Consider the following 20015-nt stretch of genomic DNA (forward strand, 5'->3'; position numbering starts at 1 on the left):
CCGGAGGACATACCATTTACCAAATTTGGGGCCACATTGTATGCAAAACCAAAGCACATTTTGGATATAAAGAAGTCCAACTCTATGAAAACTATTGTAACCTATATTGAGTGTTCTGTTTTTTTTATTTCTGTTTGCATGTATAGTTTAAGTCATACAAACAACACAAGTGAGTAAAGTTCCAAAGGGAATGTCAACATTTACCCATATTTTTCTTCAGTAAGATGATAAGAAATGCATTGTTAAGAGGGTTACAGTCACTGAGAATCTTAGTGGAGGCACTCTTCTCTATGCCAGGGTTTACTGGAGGAGACACTGCTACAGAACTGGGCTCCTTAACAGAGATAAGGATGATAGGATCCTGAAATAACAGAGGCCAAGTAGCAAGACTTAACTGTCAGAAGCAAGGTGTGCACAGTTTTTGCAATGAGTGGCAAGATTGATGTGGCATCCAGGGGCCCATTCTACAGAGAGCTATGAAAATGCTTAATAGAATTTCCTAGAGGCAAGATAAATGAGCAGTCAACAAGTATCAATTTCTAAAATAAAAATATGAGGCTGAGGGCAGCTGTCATGGTAAAAAGTCAATCACTAGCTCAGTTTCCAAACCTGAGTCAGATCTCAGATCTGCGACCCGCTGGGTGAAGGAGAGGATGATCTTTATGACAACAGAACCTAAAGCATCTGAGCAAGTATGTTTAGTAATTACTTCCCCAGCACTTCAGAATATTGTCCCAACCCTTTTACCAGATGATAGAGCTCTGTAGCAAGTCTCGACAGCAGTACAAGAAGCCCTGCTATATCCCTCAACAGACCCTATGGTATTAGAGGATTCTGTGGTGGGAAAGAATGCTGGGGATAGTTGCTGGTAATCAATCTCAATAAGAGAATCACGGCATAGACCCCCTAGGATTCTGGAGAAGGGCCATATTATCTGTAGTAAACAACAATATACCATTCTAAAGTTCTTGGTTGGTTGTGGTGGTTCACACCTGTAATCCCAGCACTTTGGGAGGCTGAAGCAGGAGGATCACTTGAGCCCAGGAGTTCAAGACCAGTTTGGGCAACATAGAGAGGCCTCATCTCTACAAAAAATACAAAAATAGTTGAGTGTAGTGGTGTGTGTCTGTAGTCCTAGCTACTTGGGAGGCTGAAGTGGGAGGATCACTTGGGCCCCGGAGGCCAAGGATGCAGTGAGCCGTGATCACACCACTACATTCCAGTCTGGACATCAGAGAGAGACCCTATCCCAAAAAAATAAATAAATAAAGGAAATTCTTGCAGACCCCTGGGCCCTGATTGAAATGAAGCACCTGACCCTGAGACATCAAGTAACTATGGAGCCTGAGATATTCATCATGAGCTGGCTCTGTCAGACCCACCAAGTTATAAAGTTGGGTGGGCCTGGTGGCAATTTATCACAAAATTGAAGTGGCATGAGCTGGGCCAGAGGACACAAGTAAGTTGTACCAGTTGATGGCCCAGAACTGCATGTCATCCACTCCTATTGCACTGGTGTTTATAACTACGGTGTTCACAACTATCTCAGCTCACAACCACAGCTGCAAGGAGGTGTCCCTTGTGGCCAGCTGATGGAGGAAGAAAAGTGCCAACCTTCATTCATAGCTGGCTGGCTCAGCATAAGAGTGCAAGCCAAAAATGGATGCTGCTGCACTACAGCCCTACTTAGGGTGATCTTAAAAGAGGGTGGTGAGGGAGAAATCCTTCCAATAGGCAAAGTTCCACAGGATGCACTTGGTCATCCACTTTGTGTGAAAAGAAGAGTGGTTCAAGGTAAAGAACATATGCAGGCTCATGGACAGTGGTGAATGGGGTGGTAGTTTGGTCAGGGGCTTAGAAGCAGAAGGATTGGTATGGATATAAGATGTAAAGAACTTTGTGTTGTATGTTAATGCGCATCAAAGCAGCCACTACCAAAAGGCACTAAACAACATTCATGACTCAGCCATGCATGCAGCAGCCTGTCTCGTTGGCTCCTGTAGTGCTGGCACAATGGGCACATAAATGGAGTGAGTAGCCATGGTGGCAAGGATGGTGGCTATGAATAGATCCAACAGCATGGACTTCCATTCACCAAATCTGATCCAGCTACTGCCACTGCTGCTGCCAAATGTCTAACCTGTCAATAACAGAAACCCCAATGTAGTATCCCTCAAAGAGACCAACCAATCATTTGGAGGTAAGTTGACTTCAACTTCTTCCACCCTGGAAAGGGCAGGAATTCATCTTGATTGGGATTGTTGTATATTCTGGCATGAATTTGCCTTTCCTATCCATAGGACCTCAGCCAGTACCAATACCCAAGGACTTAAGAATGCTTGATCTGCTGGTATTAGATTCCATATGCCTTGAGTCAGAGTCTACTGGTCCTATCACACATACTGCACCATTCCTGAGCCACTGGTATGATAGAATGGTGGACTGTCCTCTTAAAGACGCAACTAGGGCTCCAGCTTGGAGAAGATACCCCCACAAGGTTGAGATACCACCCTAAATCAATGCCATTATATGGTGCTATGTGCCCAATAGGTAGAATACATAGGTCCAGAAACTATAGGGAGAAGGTGGAAGTAGGCATGGCTCTGCTTACTGTCATTCCCAGTGGTACATTTGGGGAATTTGTGCTTCCTGTCCCCAAAACTTTAGATTCTGTGGGTCAAGTGGTCTTGGCTTTCACTGGGGTAATACTTCATCAGTGGACACAAAGTCCCATTGTACTTCACACTACAGCTGCCACTCAGTCACTTCACTCTCCTTGTGCCAAGAGACCAGTGAAAAAAGAGTCACTAAACTAGCAAGACCATTGACCCTGATCATCAGGAGGAGGTAGAACTTTGTCACAGAACACAGGGAAGAATGTTTGGCACACAGGTGATCTGATGGAATGTTTCCTGATGCTCTCATGCCTAGTTTTAACAGTAAGCAGACAAGAACAGAAGCTATGGCTGGGATAGACATGGGGACCAGGGACTCAGAATCTTGGAGACAAGGGTCTGGGTCACCCCATCAGACAGTCTGCCTAGACCAGCATGGCTGCTGGCAGTGGCTGAGGCAATTCGAGAATGAGGACAGGGTAGAGAAGAGGGTGAAATGTCAGTTACCTCAGGCTTGAGATCTATTGCAGCTGCAGTGACTATAGTTTGCTGATTAACCTTATAAGTTTCCCCAGTAATAAAGGCCAATGAGAATCCTGGAATTGCCGAGTACTGGGTGGATGAACTTACCCCAAGCGGCAAGTGGACCTGAGCAGCACAATGGGTGGCCCATAATACTCTAGCGCTCCACCCATATCTCCTCTTTAGGACCAAGGGCCAACAAACCCATCCTCCAACTGCTGTGATTTTTGGTCACACATTTTATATCCTTACCCACAAATATGAGCTGAATTAAATCCTCAACCCACAACCAGAATGAGTCTTAATAATTTGCTAAATCTTAAAATTGACACTTTAATTTGAGCACCCCCACCCCAAATTTGAGAACACATAGGCAACTAGTTCAAACTGGAATCCAACCAAACCAGAACATCTAATTTTCTCAGATGTGAATCCAAACCAGAAGTTCAGACACTTCGCATATATAGCCCCGGTAGACTCTCTGTGGCCTTAGCAGTCCTTGCTAATTAGAAGCTCCTGTATTGCCTCTGGCAGCTTAGCTGCCAAGCATCTTCCCAATTGTGCTCCCAAATGAAGGTAAGGTAAATGGCTAGAATTTTTAAAAATTAACTTATGCTCAGTTATCTATTTGGTTCAGAGGAGAAAGAAAACATCAGTGTTTTTTCAAAAGGTAATTCCACACCCAGCACCATCATACCCTCCAAGTCACATGGTAAAAATAAATGATGCCTGTCTGTGGTTAATTGTGAAGCCATCTCAGTTCTCATCTGATGTAACGTAATGAAGGCTCTGAATACCAAGAGTGAAATCTTAACCTTAACAAATGACCTTGCCTCACATTTCAGGCACAATTTTTAGGTTTCTCATCCAAGGCGGCGGCGGGGGTGGGGGGGGGGATTTAAAAATCAGTATTCATATGAAAAATTATTCTTAGAAGCCCTTAAGATTGTTGCTCACACAAGAGATGCAGGTCTATGTTTATGCACCGTGAAGATGGGAACCATGCTTGATTCATCTTTGTATCCAGCACAACACTTAGCATAGTTGCCTAGTGCGCAGCAGGAGATCAAGAAATAATTATTGAATAAATGAATGAGGCTGCAAAGTTCCACGAGCCATCCTAGTTGCTGGCAACCCTTGAGGGGAATTTGGCCAAGACACTTTCAAAATGTAGCTTGCCCAAGTAAGAAAAGGCTCTTTTCAAGATCTACACTGTCAGGACCACTGCCACTTTGTTTTCATTGGGCATCGGAATCTGGCTCTACCATCCTCCACACCTGCTCAACTCAGGTTAATGGTATCTGAAGTAGTTCTTCTTAGAACTTTACAATGGTAGCAAAAAGACCAGTTTAGAAGGAATGAACCACATTGTAGGATGATTTTCTGAGTTTATTTAACAGCTTGAGCTTGAATACACACTGTGCGTGTGTGTGCGTGTGTGTGTGTGTGTGTGTGTGTATGTGAGTGCATGTGTATATGTGCCAATCAGATTCTCCCAGGAATTTTAGATTTGCACAGAGAGACAGTGGTTGGGAGTTGGTAGCTAAATCATTAACGGCAGCCAACTCTTTGGAGGAACTTGTAGATTTCAGCCTCTGAGGTCCTGGGAACTGCCCTGGGCGACTTCCCCCTGAGGGAGGTTAAGTTGTTCACCTCTTCCTTGTAAGACTCTTCCCTCCAGTAAATTTACTCTTTTACCTATATTCTTTCCAGCTGGTTTTTGTTATCTGCAAATGGAAGAAAGGCATTTTGGAGGAAACCTGTGGATCTGAGCTGCGCTCTGGAAGAATGGTGGGGTGGAGGAAGGACGGCTGAGTGGAGAGGTCAGGGGAAGGCTCTTAAGGCAATCAATCACCTTTCTGCCCTGAGTCAGCTACGGACAAGAGGCTGCCAAGCAGAGAGTTGACTCAGCAGAGGACTGCAAGGGGCCACCCTGAGTGAGGCTGGTTTTTAAATATTCATTTCAAAAGCAATTGAATGCTCTCTTTCCCCTCTCCCGTGCTTAGGTATGTCTTCTACAGTTCTTGTTCCAATCACTTCAACTCGTTTGTGTCTCCTGCCTCTGCTTCTTCCAAGGCACCTGCTAATGTCCAATGAGTCCACAGGGTCTTCTCTTTGATCCCAGGATATTTCTGTGTATTAGCAGCCTTTTTATTGAACCTAAGGAAGGAATTCAAATGGTGATTTAATTCGTGCCTTTCTCCCCTCCTGCCCCTTCCCAAGTATCCCATTGTGGGAATTTTGGAGAAAAACCCTGCCTCTGATTCAAGCCCTGTATGTAAATGAATTTATTGGATGCCACTGAGAAGCCTACATTAGGAAATGGAAGAGAGTTGTGAATTTAAGAAAAACTACAACAAATCTATGCGGGAGGAGGGAAGGAGAAAAGGAGGAATTTGGACCATTTATTTGCAGCATGTCTTACTGACAGTTAAATACAGTGGTTTGTTCTGTTTTCTGCCACTCGAGGGTTATTTAATTAAATTCATGACCTAGGATGCTAACCAGCCCCACATCTAAAATAATTGCTTCTCTGTTGGTGAGATGTAAAGCCGGGATTGATTTTCCCCTGGCTGATAGCTCTCCTTTCTGACTCATGAATGTCATCTCCACTCCCTGCCCCACGTAATTTGATCTCTGTATTTGATCCCTATTTAGTAGTACACTTCGCCAAACAGATGTCTGAGTAATTAAAATCCCACATGGGCACACTCGTCAGTGAGTTACATCTATTTAATAGTCAGCTTAGAAACTTTTCACCCTTCGGCTTTTCTCCCATCCTGGTGTCATATGTCAGTAGCCTTTAGCAGGATTTAACTATTAGAGTTCAAACCTGCTGTTTGTTTTCCTGCATTCATACAGACTCTCTTTTCGTTTTCTGACTGCATTTTCTTCACAAGTGCCTGATCTCTTTCTCCTTCAACTCACCTGGATTTTCTCTATGGTTTTACACCAGCATTCAAATTCTCATTGGATGAGTCGTCCTATATTTCATTCATGCCAACACTGGCAATTAAAAAAAAATCCGAACAATATTGTTATAACCATGGATTAAGAGTGCCTTTTTTTTCCCTGGAGGCATACATAGCCAAAATATTTCAGTCTGAACAATCCTCCAATTTTTTTTTTTCTGATGATATCCATTTTTATTTTAGTTTAGAATTTTCTCATGTTCACCATCTATAAAATAAGATTATTGTGTAAGAAAGTGTGTAAGGGCTTCCAAGTTGCAAATTACTATATACTTCTAAATTTACTGATTATTTCCCTAGGCTCTGACTTTATTTATTTATTTATTTATTTTATTATTATACTTTAGGTTTTAGGGTACATGTGCACAATGTGCAGGTTTGTTACATATGTATCCATGTCTATGTTGGTTTGCTGCACGCATCAACTCATCATTTAGCATTAGGTGTATCTCCCAATGCTGTCCCTCCCCCCTCCCCCGACCCCACAACAGTCCCCGGAGTGTGATGTTCCCCTTCCTGTGTCCATGAGTTCTCATTTTTCAATTCCCACCTATGAGTGAGAACATGCGGTGTTTGGTTTTTTGTCCTTGCGATAGTTTACTGAGAATGATGTTTTCCAGTTTCATCCATGTCCCTACAAAGGACATGAACTCATCATTTTTTATGGCTCCATAGTATTGCATGGTGTATATGTGCCGCATTTTCTTAATCCAGTCTATCGTTGTTGGACATTTGGGTTGGTTCCAACTCTTTGCTATTGTGAATAGTGCCTCAATAAACATACGTGTGCATGTGTCTTTATAGCAGCATGATTTATAGTCCTTTGGGTATATACCCAGTAATGGGATGGCTGAGTCAAATGGTATTTCTAGTTCTAGATCCCTGAGGAATCGCCACACTGACTTCCACAATGGCATGAAGTCCTTGCCCACACCTATGTCCTGAATGGTATTGCCTAGGTTTTCTTCTAGGATTTTTATGGTTTTAGGTCTAACATGTAAGTCTTTAATCCATCTTGAATTAATTTTTGTATAAGGTATAAGGAAGGGATCCAGTTTCAGCTTTCTACATATGGCTAGCCAGTTTTCCCAGCACCATTTATTAAATAGGGAATCCTTTCCCCATTGCTTGTTTTTGTCAGGTTTGTCAAAGATCAGATAGTTGTAGATATGCGGCATTATTTCTGAGGGCTCTGTTCTGTTCCATTGATCTATGTCTCTGTTGTGGTACCAGTACCATGCTGTTTTGGTTACTGTAGCCTTGTAGTATAGTTTGAAGTCAGGTAGCATGATGCCTCCAGCTTTGTTCTTTTGGCTTAGGATTGACTTGGCGATGCGGGCTCTTTTTTGGTTCCATATGAACTTTAAAGTAGTTTTTTTCCAATTCTGTGAAGAAAGTCATTGGTAGCTTGATGGGGATGGCATTGAATCTATAAATTACCTTGGGCAGTATGGCCATTTTCACGATATTGATTCTTCCAACCCATGAGCATGGAATGTTCTTCCATTTGTTTGTATCCTCTTTTATTTCATTGAGCAGTGGTTTGTAGTTCTCCTTGAAGAGGTCCTTCACATCCCTTGTAAGTTGGATTCCTAGGTATTTTATTCTCTTTGAAGCAATTGTGAATGGGAGTTCACTCATGATTTGGCTCTGTTTGTCTGTGATTGGTGTACAAGAACGCTTGTGATTTTTGTACATTGATTTTGTATCCTGAGACTTTGCTGAAGTTGCTAATCAGCTTAAGGAGATTTTGGGCTGACAATCCTCCAATTTTTTAAAAAACTATTTGAGATCAAATATTGAAAAACTGTTTGGTTGCTACAGGTCACTGAAGGATTTTGATGGGACAGAATTATAGAAGGAAAGAATACGTATTTGAAGAAGGCAAGGAAGGTCAAGAAGGGCTGATTACAGGAAATTTGTTCACTTCTGAGAGAGGATTTAGACGGACACTTATTTAGAAAATGTTGAATTGAATATGAATACTACAGAGACAATGTTCTTATGATAAATCCTATGCTACTAAGTAACATTTCATAAAACGAGGAGAATGCTATAATTTACAGTAGATAAAATAATTTCCCTTACAGTTGATGATGCATATTGATTTTAAATTCCAAAGAACTAAACATTGTGAACTAAGTATAGAATACATATGCATCTGTTCTGATACCCATCAAACTGGACTTAAACAAAATCAGATAAATGAGGAGGTAAGAAGTCATAGCAAAAGGATTCTTTATTTTCCTACTGTTAAACAGATGGAGTGCTAGTGCATTTAGCATGAATCATTTTATAAAAGTAAGTTTCTCAGAACATGCATGTTTCTTGTGAAGTTCCTTTGTATTCACAGTATTTCAGAATAAAAAAATGTGATCGAAAAAACAAGCAACAAGTTCAGAGGTTAACGGGTGTTGTTTTAGTTCTATGTGAACAAATTGTAAAAGTATTTGTACAAACTTTATTACCATGATGGTATTTAAAAGCTAGGTGAAAATCCTATTGTTCAGTGGGAACTTCATCTTAGTGGTTTGTACACAACTTCTGGTCTTGTTATCTAAACTAACAAAGGTCATGTAAATAAACAGACATAAATTAACACATGATTCTTAAACAGTGATACGGACTAGGAGTTAGTATTTCAGGAAGGTAGATAGCTTCCAAATAATGGAAATGCTATGGGTGTGATTTTCCTCAATGTTTAGTATCTAGTATTATTATACCCCTTGCTGGCTCATGAACTGGTATGATTTTCATTCTTGCTGTGCTCAGGATAACCTTCCCCTGCCTGTTCCCCAGCTCCCTTCCCTTCAATGCAGTTTGTGTTTAATCTATTTAAAGTTCAGAGCATTTTTTTTTTCTGTGATTCAAGCTTGTTTTCCCTCCAGTCATTCCTTACCACGTGTTTGTCCATGCCCTGCTGTCTGTCTCTTTCAGATTTTTTTTTAAAAGGTGATTAATTCCAATAACACATTTCTAGCTTCCCATTGTCTTCGTGTAAATTGGGAAGAATATTTCGTGACCTCATCACAAAGAAGTTGTGAAGGTCAAATGAGCTCTTGTGTATGAAAGGGCTTTGTACATAGCTACTGGCTTCACGTAGCCAAGGACCTTCCACTCCAGCCCCAGCTACCTGCCTGGCTCAAATACAGCTTGTACCATTTGCTAGCTGTGTGAACTTCAGCAAGCTATATAACTTTTCTGTGGAACTTCAGTTCCATAAAGTGGAAAATGGGGATCATAAATGTACTTAAATCCTGGGGTTGTTTGGTGATGGTTACGTGAGATGATTCATGCATATTATGAGGTCAGAACATGATTAGGACAGTTTCAGTTTTAAGCCCGCAGTAAGTGCTAGCACAAGTGCACGGATCAGACGGTGTTTCCCCCTTGAAGTCAGTGTACTTCCTCACAGGCTCATCTCTCTCTAGCTCGAGGTGAAAGCTAGGCTATATCCCTTGGGCGTGGTCTGTCACAACTAAGGATGAGGGCAGGTGTAGGGATCCTGGCTGAGCACATGTCTTTTGAGGATTGCCAGGTACTTTAAACAGCTGTCTCTCTTTCTCTAAACAGTGTTCACTTGGCTTGGATTCTCCTTTAATGACTTTATTTCGAATGACTTGTTTATGTCAGTTTTTTTCAGTTTGCCGCCTACTTATGCTTAAAGCCACAAAAATACCTCCTTCCTAATCTGGAAAATGGGAATAGTAAGAGTATCTACCCCTGGGGTTGTAATGAGATCAAATGAACCTCTTCCAAAGGATATAAGGAAGTATAATATTCTAGGAAGCTTTTGAAAAATAAACTGGAGAAGAAAGCATTTCCAAATGTTACCTTGAACACAGGAAATGAGGTGAGAAGAAACAAAACAAAACATACAATAAAAACCTAACATTCTAAAAATTCAGTAAGTTAGTGATTCTTCCAAATGAGCTCGCCTCTCAAAGTGGTTCTCTGAATTTAAGCTCAATGATCCTGTTGTTGCCCAAAAGGTTTTGGGATTTCTTCTTTCAAAAGGGTTGTTAAGGACGGGATAAATACTAACTCTTCCGCTTTAGGATAGTCATGACAAATATCTTTCCACTTCACAACTTCTAATTTGATATTGTTATAATTTTTGGTATACAGATGCTTTAAATGATTATTGCAGATAAATCTATGAGTTCTTCCATTGTTTTGTGGTTAGTTCTTTCACATCCAAAAATCACTTAGCTATCCATTTAGATTTTTTTTTTTTTTAGTTCTTTTATAGTTCAGTTTTCACATTTATCTTTTTATCTGGAAGGTATTTCAGTAGACTGCATGAACATTTAATCTGATTTTTTTTCCCAAATGGTTGGCCAGTTTTCCTGGTGCCAGTTATTGAATAATCCATGTCTTCTCCATTAGTGATGTTTCACTTATTGGAATATTGAGTTTTCTTTCAGGGCTATCTTCTGAAATATTTATTTGTCAATCTTTCCTCAGTAGTTCAATGTTATTGTAATTATTATGGCTTTATAATATGTATTAACATCTGGTAGAGTAAATCTCGTGTTATTATTCTTTCTTTTTGAAGTATTCTGGCTACTCTGTTTTTTCCTCCAGATGGAAATACATTTTTTCAACTTCAAAAATAGTCACGCTGGAATTTTAGTTACAATTGCAAATTAAGGGATAGATATCTTTGTCTAGGAGCATAACATATTTCTCAATCTATTCAAATCTTTTTGCTTCCATTTTTTCTCTTTTTCTTTGTATAAATCCCTTTCAGTGCTTGCCAATATTATTTATATGTGAATAGAATCTTTTTAAGAAATATATTTGTTCCCAGATTTCAACACGCCAAAAAAGTTATATTTCCCAATAGGTTATTGCTAGATCAGTAGAAAGTTATTGATTTGAATAATTATTTTATAATAGATTTTCAATCAAGTTTCTTAAGTTTTCTAGGCAAAAAGTATCTGCAAATAAAGGCAATTTTTCTACTGCTTTGCAATATTTTACTTAGTATTTCTGTTTCTTGTCTTATTACAGAATGACTTCAGCATAATTTTAAATAATAATGGTGAAAGCAGGCATATTTATACCTGCTTTTAATGAAAATGCCTGTCTGTCATTGAGTATGGAAATTTAAAAATATACACAAAAGTAAATGAAAGTCTAATGTGCCTCTCACCTCGCCTCAACAATTATCAATATTTCTGCACACACTTTTAGTGGAATTATAAATTAATCCAGTCTTTTGAATATTAATTTGGAAATAGCTATCCAAATATTGATCTGCAATTCCATTGCTAGGCATTAATCCAACAAGTATAGCTGCATCAATAGGCAAAGACATTCAAGTATGCTCTAACTGTATGTAATTGCAGAAAAGGAGAAAATAGTCTAAATGGTCCCTAATAGGTGAGTGAAAAATCATGGTTCATTCATATAACTGTACTCAACCACTACAAAAAATTTTGGTAGGTCTGTATGTGCTGATGTGGGAGATGTACAAGGTACTTTATAAAATTAAAAAATAAAAAGCAGGCCAGGTGCAGTGGCTCACACCTGTAATCCCGGCATTTTGGGAGGCCGAGGCAGGTGGATCACCTGAGGTCAGGAGTTCAAGACCAGCCTGGCCAACATGGCAAAACCCCCTCTCTACTAAAAATACAAAAATTAGCTGGGCATGGTGGCGTGCACCTGTAATCCCAGCTACTCAGGAGGCCTTCGGAGAGAAGGTGTAAAGTTAATTTGGCTGTCTTACCAGTACCATTATTATTTTTATAAAATCTTATTAAAAGATATGATGTTGGCTATCAGTTTAACATTTACTAAAAGTTTTTTTAAAATATAGTTGTTTTAATTGGGAATAGGTGCTAGATTTTTATCACTTATCGAGATAATAAGGTTTTTATTCTTATATAACCTAAATGTATTTTTATATAAACTATTTTCCTAGTATTGAAATATCCTGGCATTTCTAGGATAAAATCTACCTGATTGTTTAAAATGACTGACTTTATTGAATTTAATTTGCTGGTATTTTTGGTATTTTGGGGGGAATTCTGGCATTGAGTTTCTTATGTGAGCTTTTATTTTTTGAGTGTCCTTTCTTTACCTTTTTTTTTTGAGACGGGGTCTTGCTCTGTTACCCAGGCTGGCGTACAGTGACAAGATCACGGCTCAATGCAGCCTTGACCTATTGAGCTCAAATGATCCTCCCACTTCATCTTTCCGAGTAGTTAGGACTGCAGGAGCCTACCACCAGCCAGGCCCAGATAATTTTTTACTTTTTGTATAGATGGGGTCTCTTGGAACTCCTGGGCTCAAGCGATCTTCCCCCCTTAGTTTCCCAAAGGGCTGGGATTACAGGTGTGAGCCATCATGCTTGGCGTATACCATTTTTGATAGGTTTTATAATAAAAATGGTTTCACTCACAAAAAAATTAAATTTTAGTGTCTTTATTCATTTAGAAAGAGGATTTGATGTCTTTCAAAATTTGCAAGAATTTGCCTAAAGACTCTCTTGGTCTTTAGGCCTTTTTTAATTTCTCCCCTAGCTTTGATCTACTTAGTTTTTCTACTCCTAGATTCAATTTGGGTGATTTATGGTTTTCCAGAAAAAAATGTTTAGCACATAGCTAATTTCACATAGTAGTCTCATATAATTTATAAAAAGTCTCCATGGCAGATCAGGAGGTCAGGAGATGGGGACCATCCTGGCTAACGTGGTGAAACCCCACCTGTACTAAAAAATACAAAAAATTAGCTGGGTGTGGTGGCGGGTGCCTGTAGTCCCAGCTACTTGGGAGGCAGGAGAATGGCGTGAACCTGGGAGGTGGAGCTTGTAGTGAGCCGAGATTGCACCACTGCACTCCAGCCTGGTCAACAGAGCAAGACTGTCTCAAAAAAAAAAAAAAAAAAGTATCCATATCTGTTATATCTCCTTTCTCCTTTATATTTTCTTTTTTTTTTTTTTAAATAGATTCATCAGTGATTTCTCCATTTTCTTTCCACAGAATTACCTTTGGAGTTGATCAAAAACATTGTTTCTAATCATTAATTTCTGCTCCAAAGTTTCCCTAATCCTCCATTTCTTGGAGTTTAATTTTTAAAAAAGCATTAATCAGTTCACTTATTTTTACTCTTTCTAGTTCAATTTTTCCCTGCCAAATGATGTTACTAAACTCAGTGTGGTTTCAAATGACTAAAAATCTGCTCTCAGAGGAGGAAGATTTGCTATCACTGATGATGTCATTTAAAACAATGTGACTCAGACTCTTGTGGCAAATTTCTAAAGAATTCTAAAAATGTTTGAGTAATGGAAACACAACTGCAGCAAGCTTATGACCTACTCTGAAGGAGCCAATTTGTAAAACCTGCACGTTTGCTGAACATTATCTGCTCTTATATATTTAGAAATAATCAAGTGCTAGGATTTAAAGAGGAGCTCTCGCTTTTGTTTATTGGGATGCCTTCTGATACTGCATGTCCATAACCCAAGATATTCTTAATATTTTTCTTTTTGTGAAAATGTATTTTAACACATCATGTGTACAGCCTGGCTTCATTTTTGCTCCCAATAGAAATTAACCTCAGATGAAACATTTTTCAAACAAAGATTAAAAATTGTTCACATGCAGCCGGGCGCGGTGGCTCATGCCTGTAATCCCAGCACTTTGGGAGGCCGAGACCGGCGGATCACGAGGTCAGGAGATCGAGACCATCTTGGCTAACACGGTGAAACCCCGTTTCTACTAAAAATACAAAAAATTAGCCGGACGTGTTGGCGGGCGCCTGTAGTCCCAGCTACTCGGGAGGCTGAGGCAGGAGAATGGCGTGAACCCAGGAGGCGGAGCTTGCAGTGAGCTGAGATCATGCCACTGCACTCCAACCTGGGGGACACAGCGAGACTCCGTCCAAAAAAAAAAAAAAAAAAATTGTTCACATGCTAGGATGACCAAGTTTTCCTTGCAAAAACCAATTCACTATGATGATGTGGATGAAGGCAGAATGTGTTATTAAAAATAATTAAGTGCTCTGATAGGCCACAATTATAAGCAATAAAAATAATCTCTAATAAAATGTATTGTGCCAATAGAAAGGTAGATTTTTGGTGTGACCTTTGCCAAGGTATGTAGTAGAACTTATTAGAGCCATGTGTTTGTAGATTATGTAATAGTTTTTAAGTGGTCAGGAAGGGGAAGATTTTGTGGTCAGAAAAGTGGAACTGTCCTATTTAACATATGACCCTGGCCATTCCCATCTCAAATTACTGTTGATCAGGTTACAGATGGTTGGGAAGCCCAGGTGAAAGGGAAGGCTAGAATAAGGCCCGACAAAATTGCAATAAACAGTAGGCCACAAAGCCAGTGGCCGTTATCATTAAAAACACTTACTGAAGTATTTAATATAGAAAATAATGCAAAGAAAAATTGTTTTGCAAAGCACTATGAACCAGAAATCACTTAAAAAGGCTTTAACATATCCTCCCCTGATGTCTTTAGGAAAGCTAGACCATGACCAAAAACATAAGTAGACCCCGCAGACTAACAGCTTTATGACCATGATTTGAAAGCATTTTGTTTTGCATTTGCATGCATCTCAGGTTTAAGTTTCTGAATTTTTAAAGCATTTAAGTGCCTAATGCTCTAGGAATTTACTCTTGAGAATAAACACCACTAGGAACCAATAAATAGAAGCCCAAATTTTTACTCTCTCTAGCAACTTCAAATAGGGGCATACCTATAAAAATTTATATATTCAGCATTGGTCTCAGTTGGGTTGCCTTTTACAGAAGCACTTTAATGGGACAGTAAACCAGAGCCCAGAGAAAAAAAAAATCCTAATTTTGTGTTATTGTGGTTGCCAAATTTTCAGAAAAGCACAGATCTAAAGCCCAAAGGCTGTTAAATGATTCACATGAACAGAGCCTGAGGCCAAGTTTAAGTGCAAAGATTTTATTAGGAGGTACAATTCCAAGGTGGTAAGGGTGAAAGAAAAGGCGAAGGCAGGCAAATACATTATTGAGCTGAAAACAACTTCACATTCAAGGACAGCTTCCAGACAAGCCATGTAGAACCAACATGCCTTGGGACTGTGTGGACGGCAGGGAGAGGAGTTTCTATGCTGACTACTTCATGCTTTTTGCGCCCTTTGGGGAAAGTATGCCTCACGGAGCTCTAACTCTCCCACTCCTCTGGGGGCAGCACCTGACCCCTCCAGGCAACTGCTAGGCAAGAGCATTCTGTTCCTTCAAATTTCTCACCTGAGTCTTAGTCAGAGCATCCCATCATCAGAGCCTGTGTGTCAGGGAGGCAGTGCTGAAGCATGACCCTCACCTGGGGGAGGCTGTCGGGAGATGGCACTGGAGGCCAGGCCTCTACCCTAAGCGAGAGGTGCACGCCGGGGTGGAGGTGGACGGTGGGAGCGAGTAAATCCGGGGAAGCACATCAACCAGGTCTGGTAGGGCATAGCTTTCTTGGACCTGAGCCATTCCTACTGCTGGTGTCCACTGCTTCTCAATTCAGAAACAGCACGGATTTAGCTCTCAGATTTTTTCTGTGATTTTCTCCCTTATTCCTCAACGACCACCTAGCCACGACCTTCTTTAACTCTTCCCCCCACCCCCCAACTTTTGAGGAAATGACTTTTCTTATAATTTGAATGTTAATAAACCGTACCCATTTAGAAACTACAGTTTGATGATTTGGGGCGACTGTATACGTCATGTTGCCGCCGCTCCTATCAAGATATGAAATTGTCCCACCACTGCCCCAAAGCTCCCCCGCTCCTGTGCATTCCATTCTGTCCTGTTCCACTCCTTTCCCAGGCAACTGCTTTGCATCGCCACCGTTCCTTCTTCTAGAATGTCCTATAAATGGAATCAGACCGACTATGGCTTTTTGGGTTCTTCCCCTAACAGCATTGTGTTTTTCAGCTCCACCCAAATGGTTTTGGGTATTAATCCTATGGTAGAACTAGCTAGATGCTGGAGAACTCATTATGCGCCGGTAGGTAATTTTAACCTGCATCGTCTACATTTCTATTCTGTCACAATAGAGGAAACTGAGGCGCGCCCGGCGTGTGGACGTGTGAGGGAGCACCGGGCCGACTTCCGCCCGTCAGTCGGCCTGGACCTGCTGGCACCCGCTGTCAAGCCTGACGGGACAGATGGGGCCTGGCGTCGCGGCGAGGCATCGGCTTGGGCAGACGCACAGCCCAGGAAGTGGGCGCGTCGCAAGCTCCACGCCCAAACCCGGGCAGAGGGCTCCGTGGGCGCGAGGCTGAGGGCCCAAGAGGCCGGGGCCACTAACCCCTCGCCCCCCCAGGACGGCCTTCGGGTCTCCTCGCTCCTCCAGAGAGGCTCGCGGCGGCTACTCTGAGGCGCAGGGGCAAGGCCGCAGCGGGCAGCGAGCAGCGGGCAGCGGGCAGCGGGCAGCGAGCAGCGGGCAGCAGGGGCCGAAACACAGCGCACACATAACACGGATCGACTGGAGTCACCGCGATGCCTCCGGGGGCGCGGCTGTATAAAGCGGCGCTATGCCGTATCACGCTGCACGTTTCCTTCCGCGCGGGGCCGGCGCTACTTCCCGCCCTACCAGGCCGCCGGGCCGGGAGTTGCTGAGACGTTGGCGATGCAGCAACCGCTCGCAGCCGCTTTTCGCCTGCTTCCTCCGCTCGCTCTAGAGGGCACAGCGAGGTTCGGGGCTCAGCCTGCCGCTTCCCGAAGACGGAGGTGGCCGCCGCGCTCCCGCCCGCTGTAAAGGTCCGAGCGGGAAGAGCGGCCTCTGTTTTCTGTGGTATCTGGAGACTTCGTTTCCCGGCGCGAGGGAAACAAAGATGCTGGCGTGGAGCGGCTTGCCCGCCGCTATTGTCTGGCTGCCTAACAGGGAGCGGCCGCTTTCGCTTTCTTCTGCCGAACGGAACGTGGTGACTCGGGCGCCGCGGAGCGCCTTTCGAGGCAGCTTTGTCTGCGGAAAGGGAGCGCTGCGGACGGCCTGTCGGAATGGTCACCGCCCGCTTTCCGCGGGAGGCGCGCCGGGGACCGCGGGGCGATTTCTCCGCCTCAGCGAAAGAAAGGAGAAGCCAGGATTTGTGGCCGCCCCGTCCTCGTTCCGATTTGAGCCCTGGCGTCGGCGGGAGGGGACAGTGCTGTCCGCGTGCACCCCCTCCGTCGCCGTCAGGGTCGTGCTCCTTAGGTTTCCTGCGGTTTTTCTGCTGCTCTGAGACGGTGTCTGGGACCAAGTTCTCACAACATCGTCTTCTCCTCTCGCAAATAATCGTTTTATGATGTTTGTTCTGCTGAATCCACCGGACGCCTCAGACACGGGCCCTGACGGCACCGCCGGCCTGAGGGAGTCGTGGAGAGAGGGGAGGAAGGCGGGAGGGCTGTGGGGCTGCGAGCTGATTCGGGGATCCCATAATCTTAGAATTTTTATGCAGAGCCAATGGAAGCGCCTGGTCAGAAAAGCAGGAGGAAACCGAACTTAAGAAAGGGGCTTGGAGTCAGCAGTGATGCATCTATTGTTTGTTTTAGTTTTGTTTTTATAGATTCAGGAGGTAGAAGTGCAGCTTTGTTACTTCCAGGTATTGCAGAGTGGTGAAGTCTGGGCTTTCAGTGCTGCTGCCACCCAAATGCTGTCCTTTGGACCCATTAAGTAATTTCTCATCCCTCAGAGTGACTACTATTTAAAAGGCAGCTATTGTTAGAGCTGGCAAGCTGCAAGGGCAAAAAACAAACAAACAAAAAAACAAAACAGGTTGAGGGGAGCATAGAATATATATATATTTTTTGACAGCAGCGTAGTAAAGTTTGGATTTAGAGCTTTTTGTTACTGCCCATCTCCCATACTCCTGTTTTATTTCTCTTTGTAGCATTTATAACCTCCTGGTATGATAACGCATTTTACACGTTTATTGGCTTCTCTGCCCACTTGATTTTTATCTCCTTTTGGACAGCAGGGAATTTTTTGTTCCCTGGAGCCTAGCACGGTACCTAGCAGTGTAGTGGGGCTTTGTAAATATTTGCTGAATCAGTGGATAAAAAAGAAACAGGGCACATTATCTAAAGTTACTGTGAGACAAACATAAAACCAAAAGGCGAATGATGCAAGGAGAAGTTATCTCTTTGAACCTGCTCTTTGTGTTTTGGAGCAGTAATACATTAGGAATAGCTAAGAAGGGGTCACGCCAGCATTCCATTTTCCAAATAAGAAAGTGAAACAAGTGAGCTCTCACTTCTAGGATGCTTTCCACTTCATTAGAGGGATTGGTTCTCTGAGGTCAACCCATCCAAAATGCATGAAGAAAATGGAAGCCATTTATTACCGTTCCTCTGTTACCCTCAGACATATTCTCATTTCCAGCAGCAGGGAGTTAGGGTGGCATGCCTCGTAAGCAAAACATGGGGCTTGGGGACATTCAGAACACCTACAAGATGGTGGTGTACACAGTGCTTGGAGACATATCTGGGGAGTGTTTCAGATGAAAATTGGCCACATCCTCCTATTTATTACCTGTTTCAAAAATGGCCCCACAGGTTGCACATTTATAAGTGGTGGATTTGTTTTGAGGGAAGTGAGCGGGAGTACACTTTATTTTGGAGTGAAGAGGGTCAGAGTAGCCAGCTCCTCTAAGAAACTACTCCAGTCTCAATCTCCATTCCTTTGGAACTTTTCGTTAGGAAAAGGCCACATCTTAGCTGGGAAAGTTGATAATACCTGTCTCAGTACGGCTGGAAAGCTCTAAATAAAATAGTTAAAAATTTGGTGTATTCCTCAGTCACCCAGTAATTATCGCATCCTGGTACACAAAACTGGAGGTATCCTTGGAGGTCATTTATTTATTCAAAAAGTACACTGTATTTGTTAAGCATTTTTCGTGTGCCACGCATTGTTCTAGATGTTGTAGATATAGCAGTGAACAAAACACAAAAGTCCCCTCTTTCATATTGTTCCATTCCCAGGGCCCTTTCATCCTTTCACTACATCTTTTTTCTTATTTTTAGATTTGCCACAACCACCTTCTTCGCTAGTTGGTTCCCGTTATTCACCAATTTTTTAAAAACTCATTTCTTCAGTCCCTCTGAGCTATGAACATATCAAAAGTATATGATGAAATACAATTGAAAAATCAGATCCTTTTAAAAAAACTTTTAACCAGAATGAATCCATTTCTAAAATTTTCTTTTTTATGCCTGTAATATTTAAAAAGCCTAAAAATTATCTTGCTGGTTTTCTTCAGTTGACTGTTGTGTAAGTGAAAATTACTTCCCAAATCCTACTACTAGCTATTATAATCAAATCAGCTTTCACTCTTCCATGAGAATGTTTCCTTCACAAGACTTTGGTTGACCATAACCAATTTTATAGTAATGTACAACAAAAAATAATGTGGAGAATAGCAAAATTAAACACATTTTTTAAAAAAAGTAGAGGTGTTCTTTTCCAGGATTTTTTTTAAGAGTAAATAATGTTAGCTTAGAGGCTTAGAATGTAAATGTATGACGGGATTGTAGTGCACAGCACAGCCCCATAAGGAATATTCAAGCCTAATTTATGTCAGCTGTATTATCTCTGACTCTTTTCCGCCGGTTTTCTCTAAACTTATTTCCTGTCATTCAGTCTAAAATGCTCACTGCCTCAAATGTTCCCGGAAGACTATGGCTTAACTATAATTCTTCCCCTTCCACATTTCATATTTAAATGTATTTTATTTCAGACTTGCTTAAACATTCTTCTGTACTATCCCTACTTCCCTGCCTATCCTCTTCAGCCTAAACCGAGGAAGCATGCTGAGCTCCTCCCTTCTCTCCCCCATGTTGCTCAAGCCTAGGAGTCAAAGCCAGATTACCTAAAATGCTAGTGATTCTCAATGCTGGTAGACATACTAGAATCACTTAGGAGACTTTAAAAATACTGGTTTCCTGGCCTAG

This window comes from Symphalangus syndactylus, chromosome 10 (assembly GCF_028878055.3).
Source record: "Symphalangus syndactylus isolate Jambi chromosome 10, NHGRI_mSymSyn1-v2.1_pri, whole genome shotgun sequence".
In the NCBI taxonomy this organism is placed as follows: domain Eukaryota; kingdom Metazoa; phylum Chordata; class Mammalia; order Primates; family Hylobatidae; genus Symphalangus; species Symphalangus syndactylus.